The sequence below is a fragment of the Zootoca vivipara genome, chromosome 1 (assembly GCF_963506605.1).
Source record: "Zootoca vivipara chromosome 1, rZooViv1.1, whole genome shotgun sequence".
NCBI classification, from domain to species: Eukaryota; Metazoa; Chordata; class Lepidosauria; order Squamata; family Lacertidae; genus Zootoca; species Zootoca vivipara.
The window spans coordinates 95560882-95577161 of NC_083276.1; the positions used below are offsets into that span (position 1 = coordinate 95560882).

At 39.9% G+C, this 16280-nt stretch overlaps 1 protein-coding gene across 1 annotated transcript in view; it reads right to left on the reverse strand.

Annotated features, from left to right (window-relative positions):
• The window catches only part of NCKAP5 (NCK associated protein 5), a 556514-nt gene that overhangs the window by 26591 nt on the left and 513643 nt on the right, over positions 1-16280 (reverse strand). The gene's annotated exons all lie outside the window — the stretch shown is intronic.

Below are 16280 nucleotides of genomic sequence, written 5' to 3' on the forward strand. Positions count from 1 at the left end.
GGAAAAAGGTTTTTTAAAGCAAGAGTAGTCAAATATACAGCTTCTAACTTGCAACCTAGATTGGTACTGTCCAGAAAAGGTGTGATTCTGCTAAACATATAAACTGGGTCTTGGAGTTCAAACAGCTATTTCTGGCAGATTTCATGGTCCAAATATTGTATTTTCATTCTTTTCTTATTTCAGTATTCAATCTGTCATGGAACCATCTTAACCATTCTGACAGTCAATGGTGAATAAGTGAGACCGAAATATATTTTATGATAGATCTGTGAATGAACTTGTGTTTGCCTTATATAACTAAAAACTATTAGGAGGACTGAAAAACTACTGAAATGCAAGGGTAGCGTATATGATGTCTCTAAAATATATTACTATACGTTTCATAGATGAACTTCACTGAAACCCCAAATAAACATGATATACTCTGTTTCCCCTATTTTAAGACGTAGTCATAAAATTTTAAGACGTAGTCATAAAATAAGCCATAGCAGGATTTTTAAGCATTCAAGGAATATAAGCCATACCCCGAAAATAAGACATAGTGATAGGCGCAGCAGCAATGCCGGCCGCGGTAGGAGGAGGAAAAAAATAAGACACCCCCAGAAAATAAGCCATAGTGTTGTTGTTTTTTGAGGAAAAATAAATATAAGACGGTGTCTTATCTTATTTTCGGAGATACACGGTATATTAGAACTTTGGGTTCCAATCTATAACAAAGTTAGGAACCTTCTCTGGGCTTTAACATTTACTGTGGTTAAAATCATTCCTATAGTGGGTGGGGTCAGATCCCAAAGAAGGTGGGGGCCAAGTCGAAGTGGGTGGTGGCCCACAATCACATACTTTTCAAACACCTAATACACAACACAGGTTATTCGCAACCACACACAAACAACCACACACAGACTTATCCCCCCGCCCCCTGCTCAGCACCCCTTTCTGCTCTCAACAGCTCAGTTGGTGGAGCATCAGGCTCTTAATCTCAGGGTCATGGGTTTGAGCCCCACATTGGGCAAAAGTTTCCTGCACTGCAGAGGGCTGAACTAGATGACCCTTGTGGTCCCTTCTAAGTCTACAATTCTGTGATTCTCGGCTCAACATAGAGACACTCATTGTGTTGTCTGTGGAGGTGACAGCGGACAAAGACAGACATAATGTTTTCCCTGCTGCTCTTTCCTTCCACTTCTCTCCTCCATGGTGGAAGTGGATGGACCAAGTCCTCCAAACTGCTCTGATGATTGCTGAGTGCTCAGGTGTGTGTGCGAAATCTTCCCATCTGCTCTGATATTTCCGAAGTACTAGGAATGATTGCAGAGCACTTGGGAAGTATTGAAGAAGCGCAGAGCAGGTTGGAGTGCTCAGTCTTGCCTACTTCCTCCATGGACGTGATAAGCAGCATAGAACAATGTGGGAAATACAGCATGTCTGATATTTCATTTTTTTATATATTTTGTTGGAAGCTACCCCAAGTGGCTGGGGTATAAGATGGGGTATAAGAATAACAATAATTATGTCATTCTTTGTCCATGGCTACTGCTGCCAGTAATCACAGAGTGTGCCCTGGGAACTCAGGAAAAATCAGAGCAGACTGATGCCAGCAAAACAGACTTGGCATGTTTCCTTCCTTATCACAGAAGAAACAGTTTATCAACAACACTGAATAATATCTGCTTTTAGCCCTTGTTTTAGTAATGCATAATTTTTTTGTGGTTTTATGATATGCAAACATTTGCAACAAAAAAATACCAGGAGACCCGTGGAACCATTGTTCCCTCAGTTTTATTCCTTGGTATTTTAAATTCTTGGGGCATGCAGAGATGATTTTCTTTCAGCCAAGAAATCTCCCTGAAATAAATATCATTTTAGGATTAGTTTTTACTAGATTATTTCCTGCAGCAGTTCAGAAGTTCAGTATTAACTAAAAAATTGCCAAAGTTAAAACAAATCTTCCTGATAGCTTCAGTGGACTTTTGATCATGCAGATTATGGGCCACACATGTAAGTGATTTAACTTGTCCCTCTTTCCTTGAAACAAAATACTACACTGCAAATAAACTAGCAATCACCAAATGGGATACCATCTGGTGTAATGAACAGAACACAACCAACTCTCCATATCTGAGATCCTTCCAAAGTAAAATCTGAAATGGATTTTCATTAGATTCCCAAGTGGCTCACAAAACTGGCTCAACATTGGTTAGCAATTATTTTAGACATGGGCTGCCTTAAAAACACATTTGGAAATATTGGCCAAAGCTTTAGCACCATTGGAGCACATTTTTTTCTAAAATCTACACAAATTCACAACACAGAGTGTTTGCTGTTCTTGACCACCAAAACTGAGAATTAAAATTTAAATATGGTGCACCTACTCATCTACCCCCAATTTATGAACTGCACAAGGAAGCAAGAGGGGAAAGAACTACCAAATTGGTACCTGCTTTGACTAAGTGGGGGAAAAAACACATAGCAGAGGTGTGAACTTTATTAGCACTAGATCTAGGAAACTGCAATTCAGTTCAATTTAAGATTATTTCACTTGTTACAGGAAATGCAGGCACACAAATATTTAGCATGTGACGAGCATTGCAGCTGTGTTTACCACCTCCCACTGCACATATACTTCAGGGAGCCAGATCTATGCCTCAAAGTCTTCACGGGTTTTCACTAAAAGTGGTCCCTTTTTGTGATAGGAATGGGAACATCTTAACCAATGTTCACTGACTTTTTTTGACTATCACCTCTGAATCATTCAAGATACTGATTTAATAATCTCCAAATGTCTTAGTATCTAAGGCACTAACAAATGTGTTTGAGTCTTCAGAAGCACATTGTAACTAGCCTTCCATTTAAATTGAACTCTTGTGCATGAAGATTGAACAGGGAGCTGCGAGTGGTAGGTTAGTATCTGTTATGTTCTGGGATAATGGGGTTATCAACATACCACATGCAATGTAAAGTGTTTAGAGACTTTACTACAATCAAGTGGTACATACATTTTATTTTTTTAAAGCAAAATGCTGGATCTGGGCTTTTCCTGTGTACACTGGGTCGCTACTTCTAACTTTTCAACAACTGCAAATCCATCAGCAGGCATACATTCATGGACTGCTGGTGCTTATTCAAAACAATTTATAACAGGATGGTTCCATTCTAAGGAAGTGTAAGTGTTATGTTATGCCAACAAAAGCTTCAGTAGTTCATAATCTCTGTGAAAAGCTCTACTGTTAATTTATGATACTTTATATGGCTTGAGTTGCCTCAGCTTCAAAAGCCCTCCAGGGCAGGCCTGCTCTCCTGGCTTTTAAGATCTGACTTCAGGAAAGGCTGCATTGTTTGGCTTTAGCATGAAAATTATTCTTGCAAGTGTGTGACCAAATTCCATTTAGCTTCTGCTTATTGGCTAACCACTTTCCAGAAATTCTAATAAACATAACTCGTGTGTTTCTAATTCCATTTTGTAGCTTTATAAATGCATGATCCCCGACTTGCCAGATATATGATCCTGGAGAAGGTTAAAGCCCTCCTGACATAAAAAAGTGTCATGTACTCTTAATGTGAGGTTACAATTCTAATTTTAAAATTTCCTCTAATGTAATTTATTCCTATTTAATTTCCTCATTTCCACCCACTTGTGTTTTATTTGACATTTACTGAAATCTATTTGAGGTCTTGTTTTACAGTATGTTCAGTGTTACCTTTCATTTTTGCTGTTGTGTTGGGTGCATATTTTAAAAGCACATCTACAGGAGAGATCACTTTTAGATGTTTGACAGCAATTATTCAGTAATTCTTTAAGTAACCACTCAGGCTTTTATTTACTATGAATAACCCCTAGAGTTGTTAAAAGAAGCCCTTTAAGTCTGCAGGCATTTGACAGTAGTTCTAGGGGGCTTGCCAGTTATTAAGCAAAGAATGGAGTAATCCAAAGCAGCTACTTACTGGAAATACAGCAGTTAGGAAGTGTCCGAAATGATTAATAGAGAGCAATTCAAGCTGGGCGGACTCTGATATATGCCACTAAAGCTTACATCACTCTTATGAGCCTTTGTAAAATGTTATTAAAAGATGACTAAATTATATAGCTGCAACATATAGACATCTCAAATGGTATTTGTCATTCATTGCTTACTGCTATTAGTTCTGTGGCATCCCCCTGTTGGTTTATCACAGTAGATACAGATATTGCTTTTCAATCAAAAACAATACATGAATATTGCATGGGGTACTGAAAGCCAAGTTCCAAGGGAAGGAAGACAAGCCTGATGTGAAGAAAGGAAGGAAGGAAGGAAAGGGGGGGGGGAATGGCTCAAGTCGAAATTAATGACATGGTCTTCCATTAACCCTCATTTTCAGTTCTTAAACTGATATCATTTTTGAAACCTTACTGTAATATGGAAATTTTGTTTTTCATCAGGCTGCAGCCAATTTGTTTGTCAGGTCCAAAAGATGACATAAATATCCTGGGAGAATTAAGCTGCAAGCCTATGCACACTTACTTGGGAGTAAGTCCCGCAGAACTTTATGGGCTTTACTTCAGAGTAGACCTTGTATAGGCCAAATCTCTCAGTTCAGAAAGGAACTGGATTAAACTATCTTTTTTGGGAAGAGAATAAATAGGAATCTTTAAAACATATCAATCATTTCATAAATTGAGCCTGGTGTCTTATTTTTAAGTATGTTTAACCTTCCTTTCCCACAAGAACATTAGAGGAAAACAACAACATCCCTTCAATAAGTATAAAAGTAATAAAATAAATACAATTAAATATTTATTTGTGACAAAGAAATGAGTGGGCTCTAGCAGCAAACTGGGCACCAATGAGCACCACGTATTCTCCTCATTCATACAAATAACAGTTGATGTTTAACTACGGTTCAGCGATATGTGTGCAATTGGGCCACTTTCAAGCAATATTTGAAAGCTGCAATTCTAAATGTTCTCCACTAAGTAAGCAAGGTAGCTGAACTCAGCGAGGTTGTACACTTTTGTGACCTCTTCCAATAGCTGCTTTGTTGTGTATAGCGGCTTTTGCAGTGTGTGTGTGTGTGTGTGTGTGTGTGTGTGTGTGTGTGTGTAGTAAAAAAATCATAAAAAAATAAACAACAACAACGATATCGGGACATTCCTCCAGACTCAGTCCCATAAAACTCTTCAACCCACATCCGTAGATGTGAGCACGCATTAGCAGAGTAAGCGAAAAGCAAGATTGTGCTGGATATGTAGAATCAAGTCTTTATTTACAGCAAAGAAAACAAAAGCATCATGACGAGTGTCTTCTCACACAGACAGTTCCCTCAGAAGAGAGAGAGAAAACAAAGAGCGGAAGCTTCTCAGATTGACTTCCGTTCCCATACACATAACAGTACAGAAAAGTAAACACAGGATCATATCATCCAGCAATGTGAGAATGAAATACTAACATTCAATATCAACCCCAAATATCTCTCCGATATATCCTATGAGTGGTTGGTGGTTTATGTGGTGTGCTTTCTGTGCTAACAAACATAATAAAAGGGGAAACCACTCCCTCCACCCAAGTATCTGATTCTCTGGTGGTCTTGTGCAGTTTTATCAGTTTCTCAGCAAGCGCAATGTTCCATAATTGCTGACACCACCTGCCTAGGTTAAGTTCCTATAGGAAACCATCAGTTTTGCTTTGCTTTGCCTGTTGGCTTGCATTTGAGGAGAGTAATGCTGCAAGACTATGTTGTGTACTATTATTATGCTACTGACTCCAGCATTCAAATTAGCTGAGAAACTCAGTTCTGAGTTCATAATGAGGAATGGAAGGAGAAAGTAATATCTAGAGGCCCTTCCATATGTTCAAGTTTTTTTGTTTGGAATAAAGGCACGTTCATTGCACACAGTCTGCATGTCCTCTCTCAAAATTGCTGTTCTGTAGAGAATAAATGCCATTTCCCCAGCCCTAAAACCTGCAATATTTTGAATGGACAGGCCATACTGTCTAATATTGCGCTTCTAATATTGGATAGCTTTAGCATACTCAGGAATCAAAAATTTGCGTCTCTTTTGTAGGAAATATATACTTTTTTGTGCATTCTGCAATTCCTTATGGAATGCTGTTGTTTAAATGCTATTGGATAATGTTTGTGATTCTGATCAGCACAGAATAAGTCAGCTCATTCCCATACCTGCATGACATAGTTGTGTGTCTATATCTAGATCTGTATGTGTGTTTGTATATTAAACTAAGGTTACCAGATTTTTTTCAATGAATCCGGGGACACTTTTCAACTTCAATGGCTTTTGTATGGGGACTGGTTGTAAATCCGGGGACTGTCCCCAGGAAACGGGGACGTCTGGCAACCTTATATTAAACTATTCACAGGGAATGTGCTCCTTGAATTTTAAGGTTTCAGAATGAAAGGAATAGCATAGCAACAAGATGTACATGGACACAAGCACGCGCACACATGTGTATCATGTGTGCTATTTATTGAATGTCCTCTCCTTCAATAACATGTCCTCTCCTTCAATAATAGAAATACACCCAGAGGCATGTGGCTGTTGACCATGTGATGTAGCATGTTGGAATGCATAGGACCTTGGTCTGATCATAGCTCTTTGTTGTGTAGGTTAGCTATCCATCCTGCAACAAGGCAGGTATTCCACCCCCACCCCCTGCCACCGCTTCTGTGCCCACTGCCCAATAACATTCTTTTTTGGCCTGGTGCCAGTATATAATAAGGCCTGCTGCTCTCTCACATGAACCTTAGTTTGTTTTGATAAACTGCAAGGCTGATCAATATCCTCCACCAACCTCTTTTCATTCACACTGTTTACCCTCCTTACATTACTGGCTTCCTGATTTGTATTAAAATGAAGGGCATTATGACCAGAGGCCTAACTCATTTACTCGCAAATGTTCTGGGACCTGTAAATCCTATCAGCAACATTGGATCCCACTATTCTTCAAATCCCATTGCCCCTGATTATTAGAGATACATGAACGTCCCTAGGCTCTTCTTGGGCTTAACTGGAAATAAACAGATTTGTTTTCTCCAAAACTGGAAACAAGTTTCTTGAGACAATCTGAGAGTGTCATGAAATGAAAGGATCCCTTCCCCATGAGCCCCAAGCCATTCTTTCCATCCTTCCCATTATTAACTTGAAAGCAGCAAGGGGGAAAGTTTCCTTCCTTCCTTCCTTCCTTCCTTCCTTCCTTCCTTCCTTCCTTCCTTCCTTCCTTCCTTCCTTCCTTCCTCCCTCCCTCCCTCCCTCCCTCCCTCCCTCCATTTTTCTGACACTGTTAGAAATAGCACATCAAGATTGATAGAGCACTTGGACCACTGTTCTGTCCAAAAACTCAAGGGGAAGCAAGGGGAAAAACCTCTTCACCTTCTGCCAATCTCTGCCACTGTCCCCATTTGCAGGTAAGTAAATAGAAAGGTGCCCCTTCATGGATCACTGCCTGATTATTACATGCGAGATCAATTTTTCATCCTCAGTTTATATTCAATTTCTTCTTCAGTGCTTTGTGTGTGTGTGTGTGTGATGGTACTGTCACCTCTATTTTTTGTTTTCCATGGCATCAATCTTTATCTGGCACCCACAACCAAGAAATGAATACTGGTACCTCCTTAAGAAAAAAAAAAACACAAAAAAGCACCGACTGTATCCATTCTCCCACGATCTTAAAGCATTCTTGAGTGATAACACATCTTTCTCTAGTGTTGGCAGAGGAATTGGTGAAATATTATGAAAAATCCAAAATGCAGTTGGGGGTTGTAAAATACACTATCCTAAGTTAATGGAGGGTTGTTAGGACTATATGTATTTAAAAAAACAAGAAATAAATACCCATTGATAGTGCAAACCTATAATTGTGTGGAAGAATAAACTGTGCACAACCCACAGGTTCTCTAGGAGTTTACAACCTATAACTATAGCCCAGATATTTACTTTCAATGCTCTGAAAATGAGAGAGGAAAACAAAAGCAGTTAAGATTGGCCAAATCTGAAGCAGAAAGAATCATACAACGTGCCACTGAAGAAATACAAAATGGTTCGGCAGTTCATTTTCGATGCTGTACACAATTCTCATTAATGCAAGCTATGTAACATATTCCCCACTCATCATGCCGAGAACATAACTCTCATATTAGTATATCAGTAATTTCCTATTCCTTTCTTCATAATATTTAACTGCATAATGCAGAGCATATCAATGTTATAAATGAAGAAGGTACATTTCGGCTATAAAGAAGAAAAAAACCAATTCCCTGAAATACGTTAGCATTATTCATGTAATTTAACTTGGCTGATCAGATTCTCCGTTTGGAGTCAAAATATTTTTCCAATCCTGCATTATAAAAAAGGAGGGGCTATGTTTTTGAGCAGCACTTCTTCCCAACTTCTCTTATCTTGATTGAGTCAATGCCATGTTTATTGCATTCAATTTAGTTTTTATCTCTTTCTTTTATTAGTAATGACGTTTGTACTGTTATAACAATTACAACGTCTTACAAACTTCCTAAGTAATATTTGTCATTTGTTGCTTTGAATGCCCTATTCAGTCCTGTGTAGGATTCATTGTATCAGTTTATTACAATCCACTCCTAGGCAACAATAGGAATGTGAAGGAACATAAAACGTCAATTTCATTTCTACAGCTTCAAGACTGAAGAGGTCATGATGACAAATGGAAGAAACTTTACTGTACTTTAGGCGATGCTGCAAGTTGCAGTGACTGCATCTGTCATTGTTTGACAAATGGCTATGAATGTCACAAAGTGAACCAAGGATCAACATTTTCCTTTTTATCCAACATATATTCCTTAGTCATTTAGCCACCTACTAGAAAGACCAATTACATATGGTTAGTTGACATAGCATCCTTTCAACTCTCTTAATTTGTTCTATTTTGTTTAGAAGTGAATAAATCTTTAAGGATGCACCACTATTTTTGAGGTTAATTGAACCTTGAAAGTAAGAAATGTGGAATGCTGATACCTTTATAAGGCACATATGTTTGGCCTTTTTCAGCCCATTCAACCAATGGCTTACTGAATTCTACTAAAGAGAAACATGGGCTGCTGTGTACATCAGACAAGCATTGATAGTTGCAGTTTGCAAGCATTTTTAATGGACAACACCAATAGGGGTTGGTAATGTTAAAAGATTTCAGTAGGAAAGACAAGATTTAGCATTGTACAAGTGCTCAGTTCTACTTCATTGTCCTATATGTCCACTCCTATTTAAATATGAGGTTAAATTAGCACACACAAAAAGTAGGCTATTCCCATTGTGGATGATGATTACTGTTATTTGCTTACCTTATAACAACAACACATGGCAACACAGGTCAGACAGTCAGTCTTTTTAACTAATGGGATATACCTAGCTGGCATACGTACCCAGCATATAGAACAAAAGGTCACAGGAGCCTTGCTGGGATCAAGTCTTCTACATGCAAAACTCTACAAAATCTTTTAGAAATTTCTGTAGAACAATTTTGCCTCAATGTTCAAAATTTGGTGTTCTGCAAAGCTCCTGTACAAAAACAACCGAACAATTTATGGTCCAAGTTGATAAATCAGTGTTCCACTATCAGAAATCTCACAAGTCGGCTTACTGGTGCAAACAATCCCTATCTGCTGCATTATCACCCCTAATAGATGCAGGATCTGCATGCACAGATGGGATGCTTACATGTGCATACCTCCCTTACTGGTTTGGAAGGACTATTAATAGTGAGGTCAAAAGCTGAAATGCAGCCTGCTGAATTTTGTTTTGAGTTCTGCAGATTTACAATGTGGCATACCTTTCCTCCAACAGGGCTGCTTGTCCTATTTTTCAGGGAAAGTATGAGGAAGTTCCTTAATACATAACATACACATATGTTTATACATATATGTTATGACACATCTACCAGAATGTGTTCACTCTGGATCTATGTGTACAGGCCACAAAGTTAAAGGAATATGGGATTCAATATAATTTATTTCAGTAGTGGGAACAACACACAACAACAGCATCAGCCATTCTTCCCTGACTTGCTTTTATTTTTATGTTAAAGTCCCACAATTTGATAGAAATCTGTGATTCCTACCCAGAGCAACATGCCTCTGCATATATGCAGCTTTAAATTTTATGTTGGGTCCTCCAGCTATGTATGGATTCTATAGATCTTTCCCCCTTATCTGAAATATTTCTTCTCAGTACTGTGTTTCTGCTAGATTCGGTTCACAGGAGATGGCAAAGCATATTCATTTTTTACTTATGGTTTTATTATGCATTCCTCCTTTTGCAGCTTGCTTTTCGTATGAGTTATCATATCTGGTTTCTTTTTCAGTTTGAGTACAAAAATCTATGATTTATGAAGAATGTCTAATTTGGCAACATATGGAAAGACATTAGCGCCTGCAACATGTTACAGTTTCTGATCTAAAACTTCCATATCAATGAACACATCAATATAATGGAATTATCACTTTTTTCTAAACTAAATAGCTGTCACAGAGCAAGCTGGTCAGTTTTCCCAAAGTTTGTTTTTCCCCCCGTTGTTTTTATCTTTTGCTTTTGATGAGTGTCTAGGGTGGCGTGATAAAACAAACCACAGTTAAGGATGAGTGCTGGATTTGTATGTTAACAACAAGCCACAATTACAGCAAAATATGTTCATATGACAACAATAAACTATGGCTTCATAGTGTGTTTGTTGGCAGCAAACATACCATAGTTCAGCTGCTGGACAGGGCTCATACAAGACACTAACCCATGGGTTAATAATTTGATAAATCATGGTTTAATGTTATACCGCTATGTGAACCAGGTCAATTTCTGCACACCCCTGGTATGCAAGCCTTCATGCTATCCTACTGGTGACACTATTTACAGGGATCTTTGGATTCAAGTTGTGCTGGCAAAATGCTCTGGAATGTTTCAAAGTGATAAGCAGTATAAGTAGCACCAAATATAATCATCCTTTTGATAGGCCTAATTTGGATAACAGTTTGTGCTAATATGATACATCTGAAGTCTCACAAGCCCAATGAGACATGTTTATGCCATTAATTCCACATCAATTCACTCAGTCAAAAAAACAAAACCCCAAGTTCATCTGGGAATGAAGCCATTTCAATACTGTTCAAAACCACAGCCAAATCAGCAGCATCTCCTTTCTTAGTGGAGTGTGTATGTTTTTTTTTAAAAAAAAATCTGCTCATCTCTGCTAGCTAGTTCTTGAATTGCAAGGCACGGTAATATGAGCACCAAAACTCCTTAATGAATCATCTGCACAATACACAAAACCACTCTGCCGCATGAAGGGAAAAACAAAACAAATGGAAAGCTACATTTAGGTGAACGTAAGTCTCTTTGGCTAACTGAGCCTTGCAGTGGAATTACTGACGTAATAAAAGAATGGAAGGCTTATATGATCTGAAGAGAAACCAGAGTCCTCAATGTAGTAACAAATAGGTAGGCCAGCTGCAGCACAGCCAGGGGATCAGACTAAGCATTTTAGGGTATACCTCAGAAGTAAGGAAACATATACTTAAAATAGTAAATACAAATATGTTCTACCCATTTCCTAAAACCTTCCTCAGGTTTCAAGTTTATTAAAACAAACATATGTCTCTTTGGTTTCAAGGGGTTTCTGGTAAAATCCTATGAAAGATAAATACAGTAGTCAATATTTCAACCTACTAAATGCTGTTCTTTCACTAACGCCAATGAATTATCCAGAAATTGCAGAAGAACATTGCTTAAAGTCATAGCCCCTTAGGATTCCATGGGTGCATGTGCATGAAACAGAGGAAATTTTACTGTGGCAAACCAAGAAAATTATTGGACTTGCACATAAATTGTATTATTCTGCATGTCAAAAGCCACATTTTGTTGCTGAAAAGTGTGATTTGCTTACTTTGAACTGTAGCATAGCACCAAACAATACAGTACATTCTTCCTTACTCTCCCCCCAATCTATATGGAAATGACATCATACCACTGGTGCCCGATAGAGTAAATAAAATAGAGGTGTGTTCAGGTATGCTACCTGCATGGACATCCCACAGGGGCATGCACACAAGGCTGCCTGCAATGTCCCCATGCACTGCGCCCTGCACAAGTCCCTGACCTCCTCTGTACTGAGCAGGGAAGATGTGCGAGGGACTTGTCATTGTATTTGATTTAAGAGAAGGAGAATACCTGGCTCTATCTACTCAAGTGAATGTGAATAGAAGACTCCTGCAGCAGGCCTTTTGGGGAAACATGGGGAAGGTCAAGGACAAGCACCAGAACATCAGGGTTGGGGGGTACATGTGTGCTCTGCTCCTGTCCCCAAATGCCTGAACACACCTCATTATATTTCTCTGTCATCTGCAAAAGTCCCTAGAGGGTACCTCAAAAACAAAGATTGGATCTGTTTTTAAAAAACCTTCTTCTCTCAATTTTGTAATACCACAATCAATAGCAATGCTGTTGTATCGGAAAAAAAGATATCAATGGTGTGATAATTCTGATGTAAGGGAAATAATATGCACCCTTCAATTAACTTTAAATGCTTTTGCTTGAACTATGAGTGGAGCTGGTCACAATTCTCAACTATACCCTTGGGTTACAAAGCACATGCATGAACAAATCAATTGCTAAGAATTACAGACCATAAAAATTCAACATCAAACCAATTTGCCAACAAACCAACATTTTATATGTGGGAGGCACAGAGCTTAAGAATTTTTGAGGTCATGCAGGGTTGATATTTATATAGAGTAGATAACACTCCAAAGTAAGGAAAGACACAGGCTATAGCAGGGGTCCCCCAGACTACGGCCCCCGGGCCGGATGCGGCCCAATTGGCCTCCCAATCCGGCCCGCGACGACCCCCGCCGCCCGCTCTTACGGCACGCGGCGCGGCGGCGATCTTCAAAATCGGGAAAAAATCGCCGAAAATCCTTTGTGCGCATGCGTATGGGCCTCTCCCAACCCAGAAGAGGTCATTTCCGGTGCACGTCCGGGTCGGGGGAGGCCCATACGCATGCGCACAAGCGATTTTCGGCGATTTTCCCCCGACCGTGTGCGCATGCGCACGGGCGCGCACTCCCCCGCCCTCCGGCCCGCCGCGCGCACACTCCCCTGCCCTCCGGCCTGCCGCGCGGTCGGCGTGGCGGGCACCGGCCCGAAGCCCGGTAAGTCTGGGGACCCCTGGGCTATAGGAATTAAGCATGTGGCATACTAGAAAACATCTGCTCATTTTATCCATAAGGAATTACGACACTGAGACACACTATTATAGCAAACCTGGTGCTGGCTCCAAATTATTGGGGTCCTGGGGGAGGATGCCCTGAGTAAGCCCATTTCCTTGCTCCTGCTGCCCATTTAGTGTCCTGTGTTGCTGCCTGCAGGCCCAATTCCAGATGCTCACATTGGTGATTAAAACCCTAAATGACTTAGACCCCAAACATCTGGAAGACTGTCTCCTTTCCTACAGACCATCTCAGGTGTTAAGGCCAGTAGAAGGAGACCTTCAGTCACTCTCAGACATGTGGGAGATGGCAGCCCTGAAAAGGGTCCTCTCTAAGGTAGCCCTTAAACCATGGCTGTGTGTCCACAATTTCTGTTGTGATAGCTGCTGCTGTACACTGAAGCAGCACCTATTTATCCTGGTTTTTGACACATTAGGTATTTTGGTTTGTAGGACCCACTTCTTATTCTTTGTTTAACCTTCACAGTACTACTTTTGCTGGAGAGTGTTTTACTGGTTCTTAATTGCATAATCAGACCAGCCGTCTCTCTGCAATATGAGACCAGCTGGTTGTTGCCATAATGCTGGGGCCACTGACTGCCCTGCTGCTTAAACCTCAGTGTGCATGTGTGTCAGTGGGATGTAGTGACTCCCCCCCCCCCGAGAGAGGAAGAAGGTGGAGCCGGCAACCATCCTGGTCATGGCCCACTGCAAAGTATGTAGCAAACTAGCAATAGACTGACTGATATTTTCCCCAACTGTATAATAAATAATACATTATATACAATCTTGGCTTCAGTACATTAGCTTTGCACTAATAATATGATATATATTGTGATTTATTATGCTACACTATGAAGTGCTGCCTGTTTTCTGGCAGGCTTCCTATGCTTTATAACATGGGTTCAGCCATGCCTTCAGCTTCTCCTGACACTGAAGTGCAGTGATGGAAAGAAAAGTGCTTTTGCCACACAGCAGCAAAATATGTAGGAACCCTGCCAAATAAAACAAACAAACAAACAAACAAACAAACAAACAAACAGGGAATTGGACACCTTAGCAGAGGTTCCCTCCAAAACTGTTAGAGAAGCAGTCTGAAATCACCATTTTATTATTTTATTCATGCTTTAAGATTCTCTTTAATTGAGCTACCTTACACAGAGCCATGGCACACTGCTCTTTTGACAACAGAGTAAACTCATTCTGTCCATCGTGACACCTATGTTTCCTCCCACTAAACCTTCACATTTTCCTTAGAAGTGGGATTACAGGCACATAACGCTTTGTTTTAAACCAACCCCTTATAGATCTAAATTGCTTTATGGAAGCCATGACTTTTTTTGCCTGTGCAAAATTTCAGGGGCAGTTTGCTTAACACAGGCACTGCTCATTTGTCATCCTGCAGCGTTTAATAGTAAAACAGGTAAATCCTATGTGTTTTACTGAGCTCTCAAGAGTCCGCTGTCTTCGGGATGGTAAATATTAAAAACCAACCCAACATGCTGCTGCACAATAACGTGCTGGAGAAAAATTACCTACAACCCAACAATTGGTGTATTGCTCCCTCATCAGCCTCTCTCCCAAGCAGCACTGTTTTCTGATCCCTTCAACCAACATTTACTCAATGCTGCATTTACACATTCCAGAAATATACCCCTGTATTTAAGCCATTCAAAACCAGCAACCACCCCAATTCTTCATATCTGACATAGAACAAACCAAAGAGATTCATGCATTTGTAGCTTGAGATCTTAGATGCCACAAACCAAGGTTGCTGCATTTGTCTTCCTCAAATAATTGTGATTTCTAAGCATTTTAGCAGTAGAACATCTAGTTCCTTTCCTTTCCTTTATTCTTTTTGGTGTAGTTGTATTAACATCATTCTTTAAAAATTAATAATAAAAAGTAAAGCTACTCTATGTTTTTCCACATAAACAAAACACTTTACAAAATGGCATTTATTCTGTTTTGGCTTGAGAGGTGTTAGGACTGTCTGTCTTTGATTGCACATATATTAAAAGTATCGATGTACCGTTTGTGTCTTTCCACTTCAATGTTTACTTTTTCGGTGATGGAACAACTAACTCTCTGTTCCACCTAGAAGTGTCCCTTCCTCGATTTCTCCCCCTCTGTATTATGCACATTGCCATGACTACTAAACTAGACTTGCCAGACATTGCTAGACACAAGGCTGATGGACATTTGTGAATGACAAGACTTTCAGAGTTAAACACAGCACAGACCAAAGCCTGGTGTCTAAAGCAATCCAGTATTTACAGCCAACTCCAAGCAAGCTTACAGTAAAAACAGAGTGAGTAAAAGGGAAAGCAGTAATCTCGTAAACAAGGCAACACAAACACTTTGACAAACATATTTTAGTGGGCTTTAAATTAAAAATACTGTAATAATTTCCTGATTTTTAAAATAAAAAACCCCAGGTAGTTTTGCTTGACCATAATTTCGGCAGGACATGTGAGGCTAAAAACTGAAAGAGCAAGGACAGAAGATACAGCAGCTGACAGTCATTTTCAAACATTGTACTAAGACTAAGGAAAATGCAACACTGTAGATCATGCCAGGACTGGGAAGGCCTAGATTCAAATTGCTGTGAAGCTCACTGGAAGACCTTGGGCCAGTCAGTAACCCAGTGTGCACATAAAGCTACGCCAAACTATGGCTTATCATGAACAAGCAAATGTGCCAGCTCCTGGAACAATTATCACAGCTGCTGTGCTCCTCTCCCATGTCCTCCTGCTGCTGTGCTACCTGGTGCTAAGCTGTGTATTAGAAGGATGCAGGAGGTGATGCTGCTTTCCTTGTCACTGCTCTCCCTACTAGTTCACATGAAGATGCAAGTGAGCCAGAGGTGACAGGATGGCAGCAGCTGTGGGGCATTACAAAGATGCTCACAGCAGCTGCAGAAAAAGGCAGGATGCTGAAACATCAGGGAGAGGTCCCAGGCATAAATAAAGAGAGAAGAGAGAGGACATTTGAAGAGTTTATAGGATATGGAGAGGCTACAGAGCAATGAAAGTGAAACCAGGAGAGAAAGTGTTGGATTACCAGGAGAGA